This window comes from Trichechus manatus, unplaced genomic scaffold (genome assembly GCF_000243295.1).
Source record: "Trichechus manatus latirostris isolate Lorelei unplaced genomic scaffold, TriManLat1.0 scaffold00184, whole genome shotgun sequence".
Classification (NCBI taxonomy): domain Eukaryota; kingdom Metazoa; phylum Chordata; class Mammalia; order Sirenia; family Trichechidae; genus Trichechus; species Trichechus manatus.
Window position 1 is genome coordinate 263,901 of NW_004444120.1, and position 5,787 is coordinate 269,687.

Sequence of the window (5,787 nt, forward strand, 5' to 3'; positions counted from 1 at the left end):
TCCCAGCACTGCTTTCTTGGTGCTATGAGGTTCCCATGTGTCTCTGCTTGCTTCTCTCTTTTATATCTCAAAAGAGATTGGCTTAAGACACTATCCAATCTTGCAGACCTCATCAGCATAACCTCATCATAGTGATAGCGTTTACAACACATAAGGAAATCACATCAGATTACAATACTATGACTCATGACCCACACATTTTTGGGGGGACATAATTGAATCCATGACAGTGTTTTATCTCACAACTCTATTTAGTATCTGATATCTATTGTGTTTTTGTTGCTTTGGTTAGAACTTCTAATTCACATCTTGCTGCAGAACTGCTGACTCCAACAAACTCAAGGTAGACTGATTATTTTTCTGTTCCAGTTTTAGCTGTGGATTGTCCACTTGGGCTCCTCTGCTATTGTAAAATGTAGGAGGTTCCTCCTAAGCTACAGTGATGTCCTCTTAGACTGCCATCCCAAAAGCTCATAATTCCTTGGACAAAGGATCACCCTGTCTCAGGACTTCTCTCTACCTCTTATTGCATAGGGTAGTGACGTCTCTCAGTCTGTAATAGAAAATTAGACCTGGTGACCCATCATTTTTTGTTATCCTTCTGAAAGGCTGTAGGCATCAATTAGAAGCATTCAAAGCTGGTCCTATTCTTTCATCTCATTTAACTACTTAAGAGGAAAAGAAAGAAAATGGACTTCACAAAACATGCTAAGGAAAAATGATTCTCTTTGGTTTTGCCTTCTTCCCTGGCTCCTATCCCAGTGTATAGCAAAGCAACTGGCACACAATTCACCTTAAGCCCCAACCCCACTCCAATTCCTATTCTCAGAAAATTAACTTTCCTCCTACTTCAATGCACTAAAAGATGTCAGATACAAATTTTCTGTCTTGCTACTCTGACAGGGATCACAACAGAGGGTCCCGGTCAGAGCTGGAGAAAAATGTAAAACAAAATTCAAACCACAAAAAAAGACCAGAGTTACTGGTCTGACAGACTGGAGAAACCCCAAAGTACTGAGGTCACTCCTGAGGTTCACCTTTCAGCCAAAGATTAGACAGGCCCATAAAACAAACAATAATACGTGTAGCTCAACCATGTATACGAGACTAAATGGGCACACCAGCCCAGGGGTAAGGACAAGAAGGCAGGAGGGGATAGGAATGCTGGACAAATGGACATGGGGAACCCAAGGTCGAGAATGAGAGAGTATTGATATGTCACAGGGTTGTCAACCAATGTCATAAAACAATAGGTGTATTAATGGTTTAGTGAGAAACGAATTTTCTCTGTAAACCTTCATCTAAAGCCCAATAAGTAAATTAAATATTTTTTTTTAATTTTTTTCTGTCTTGATTTATCTATCCTTTAGCCATCCGTACCTCCTCTCCTCCTGTCTCTGAGAAATGTCCTTCCTCCATTCCAAAGCTAAGTACTCAATCTATGCTATCTTTCATTTCCTCTGCTATCTTGCTTTCAGATTATTATTTTTGTTTACTCTTGCATCTTCAGTTTTTCATTCTCTCGGGCTCTTTCCCCTAAAAACCTGCTCAAGGTCCCTGCACACACCCTTACACACACACACACACACACACACACACACACACACACATATACACGTATATTGCGTATATATTTTTTTTTTACCTTGCCTTATTTTCAGGGGATATAGCGTTCTTTCCTTACACTAGCAAGTGCATTTTTTAAAAGTCTACACTTACTGTTTTCATTTCTTCTTTTCTCATTGATGCCATGCACTAGCTAGAGATAGGTAGATAGACAGATTGACAGGTAGACAGGTAGGAAGGTAGGTAGATAGATTAGATAGCTAGATGGATAGATGGATAGACAGATTCAGTAGGTAGATAAGTAGTAGGCAGGTAGGTAGGTAGATAGATCATAGATAGCTAACTAGCTAGCTAGATCGATAGAAAGATAGCTAGATAGATTAGATAGATAGATAGACGATAGATATAAGATAGATAGATATAGATAGATTATAGTATGTATATTACACTTACTAAGTGCCATACATTTTTCTAAGTGCTTAATGTGTGTTATGGATTGAATTGTGTCCCCCAAAAGCTATGTATCTGTATCTGTGAATATGTAATCCCTTTATCTGTGAATGTGAGGTTGTTTGAGGAAGTAGAGTCTTTCTTTGAAGATGTATCACTGAAGTCATACCCGAGTAGGGTGTCTCCAGATCCTAACCTTATAAGTGGTGTGTTATAAACGGGGAGAACAGACACGTACAGATAGTCACAGAGGATGATTTTCACGGGAAATGAAATTGTTGTGGAGATGGTAAGGCCACCTTTCTCTTTTGATTCTTTTATGGTGTTTAACAATTTACATGACCATGTATTATTCTTATATTTTAAAAATATTAATAAAAAATGAAGACCCTTGCCAGCAAGCTGTAAGTCAGACAGAATCAGTGAAGACAACCCCACCCTTCACTTCAAGCCTCAACTTCCTGCTTCCTCGTTTACTTCTGCCATGTTCTGATCTTGGCTTTGAACCATGACCTCAAGTCCTTGCTCCAGTCAACACTTGGCACCTTCCGTCCTGTCATCCAATAATTAACAGGTTCCAACACTTGACTCCACCTGGCCCTACCAGGCTGCCTATGACATTTACCTGCTTTCACCTGATAAGTGACCTTCACTTTATTCCTAAATTGCAGGCCTTCCTTCTAGCTGTGATTTTACTTTCACCAACTGCTCTTTAGAATTGACACCTGTCATAACCTTGGTTTCAGTATCTATATGACCACTATTAAGGCCAATGATCAATATTTAATGATAATTAACTCTTAGTAAACCAGGGTCTACACCTAAAGCACTGTATAAGTTGTTTTATCCATTCTATTATTTAATCTAATCCTGACAACCTTTTGCAGTAGGTGCTATTATTATTCTAATATTATGTATAAATTGAGGCACAGATTATATTACGACGTAGTGGTTAAGCACTGGGCTGTTAACCAAAAGTTTGGTAGTTCAAACCCACCAGCTGCCCCGCAGCAGAAAGATGTGGTAGTCTGCTTCCATAAAGATTACAGCCTTGGAAACCCTTTGGGGTACTTTTACCCTATCCTATAACCAAAAAGTCAGCAGTTCAAATCCACCAGCTGCTCCTTGGAAACGCTATGGGACAGTTCTACTCCGTCCTGTAGGATCACTATAAGTCAGAATCAACTCGACAGCACTGGGTAGTAAGTTTTGGAGCTGAGATTTGAATTGAAGTTCATTGACACAGAATTCATGCTTTTTACCATCACATTACACCATATACAGGATTTTGTCCATTCCTTATTTTATTCTGCCTTATATTTTTATTTACTTGTAAATATCTCAAAGGGACTAACCATATTTGGTCATTGTTCTTAGAACACTGCACAAGCAAGTAATGGGACATTATCCCTTGAATTTGTTTCCCACTTTTGAATCTTCACTAACTTCTTCCTATTTTGTGAGCATGATTAAAAATATAATAAAAATGCAATATCACTTTGCTTATATATTATGATCAGGTCAAACATCATATTGTAAGGCATCCATAATCAAATCTCATCCCATAATTATCTACCTTAGTAGGAAATACAGTGACCAAGGAATCAGAGTAAATGGGTGTTAGCAACAAATAAAAAGCAAATGACACCTGGATCTTGAAGGAAAGGTGGATGTCAGATCATTAGCTCACCTGGATTTCTGGTTTTCAAAAGACCTACTACAGTTCATGGATCGCTTAACATTCATGATACATTCAATGAAATAGGATGTTATGTGATTCGGACATTGTGCAAATGCCATATAATATACAGGAAGTCCCCCGGTTACGAACATCTGACTTACTTACAACCCGTAGTTACAAGCAAACCCCTGTAAAGCCTATTAAGTTAAAAATTCGAGGTACATCCCAGCAAGAGCAGAAGAAAAACAGAGAACAAAATTCAAATTCATAAAAAAAAAAAGACCAGGTTTGCTGGTCTGACAGAGACTGGAGAAAACCCAAAAGTATGAATCCCGAACACCCTTTCAGCTCAGTACTGAAGTCACTCCTGAGGTTCACCCGTCAGCCAAAGATTTGACAGGTCTATAGCATCAACAATATCACACCTGAGGGTCGTGCTTCACAGTTCAATCATGTATACAAGACTAATGGGCACACCAGCCCAAAAGCAAAGATGAGAAGGCAGGAAGAGACAGAAAAACTGAACGAATGGAAACAGGAAAGCAGGGATGGAGAAGGGGAGAGTGTTAACACATCAAGGGGTTGGTAACCAATGTCACAAAATAATTTGTGTATTAACTGCTTAATAAGAAACTAATTTGCACTATAAACTTTTGCCTAATCACAATAAAAATATATATATATATGTATAACATAAAAAATTTTGAAGTACATACAATGGTTCATAATAACAAACGGGCACGACTTTGCACTGCACAACAAAACTTTATTATTATTGTATTATTATGTTAAAGATGCTTTTGTGTATCTGAAGTGTTTCTTTAATTTTTTTATGCAAAGAATTATGTACTATATAATAAGACTTACATATGAACCGTACCTGTTATGATTAATGTACAAATTTAACTTAAAGACAGACTTAGGAACGGAACTCGTTCATAATCAGAGGACTGCCTGAGGTCAAGACTGATTTAGTTTTGTAGTCAAGATCAGTGCGTCAGCTCCAGGGGAAGACTTTCTCTCTGTCAGCTCTAGAGGAAGGTCCTTGTCATCAATCTTTCCCTGGTCTAGAAGCTTCTCAGCACGGGAACCTCAGGTTCAAAGGACACGCTCTGCTCCTGGCAATGCTTTCTTGGTGGTATGAGGTCCCCATGTCTCTCTGCTCGCTTCTCTCTTTTATATCACAAAAGAGTTTGGCTCAAGACACAGCCTAATCTTGTAGATTGAGTCCTGCCTCATTAACATAACTGCCACTAACCCCATCTCATCAACATCATAGAGACAGGATTTACAACACATAGGAAAATTACATTAGATGACAAAATGGTGGACAATCACACAATACTGGGAATCATGGCCTAGCCAAATCGATACACATATTTTTGGGTGACAAAATTCAATCCATGACACATTCTTATAACAGAAACTTTCAAGCTTCCTTATATTGCTGGAACTCAGCTGTGTTCCAGACTACAGCTTTCTTACCTATTCTATGGATTTTTAATTTATATTCTCTTATTTCATGTACACTGCTTTTTCTGGTTACAGTGTATAATGGATGGGTATGAAAATTTCCTGTGTTGAAGAACCATCTGAGAAAATAGATTCTAGCACAGAATCTAACAGAAAAATGGAAGATTAATACAATGCAATTGGGGCTTTGTGAGGGATAGCAGACTATCTTAATGAAGTGCATAACGGTGGCTACTAAACTGTCACTGGGGTGATTAGAAAACATTTCCTAGAAGAAATGAGGCCCAAACCTAATGTTATAGACCATTCTGGAAAAGGATAAGAGCACGAGAGAAGTCTTAGAGATGTAAAATAATGGTTCATTCAAGAATCATAGACTCATGTAAATCAACTTTTGCTCTGCTCTGGAAATCTCATAGTGATGTCTGTGGCCACTTTAGCTTTCACTAAATATCATAACCCCCAAAAACATTAATAAAAATAGATAGCTTTAGGTCTCTGTGTTCTACTACACCAATCTAGAGATTCTTGGACAATCATTATAGGACTGAGCAGGCTGAGGGTCAACTTTCTGTGATCCATGTCTGCCCAAGAGTCTCTTTTCCTCGTGGTATTTC

General features: G+C 38.3%; 1 pseudogene; it reads left to right on the forward strand.

Annotated features, from left to right (window-relative positions):
• The window catches only part of LOC101347624 (ubiquitin-conjugating enzyme E2 Q1 pseudogene), a 9,758-nt pseudogene extending 4,477 nt beyond the window's left edge, over positions 1-5,281 (forward strand).
• Positions 5,282-5,787: the final 506 nt, after the last annotated feature.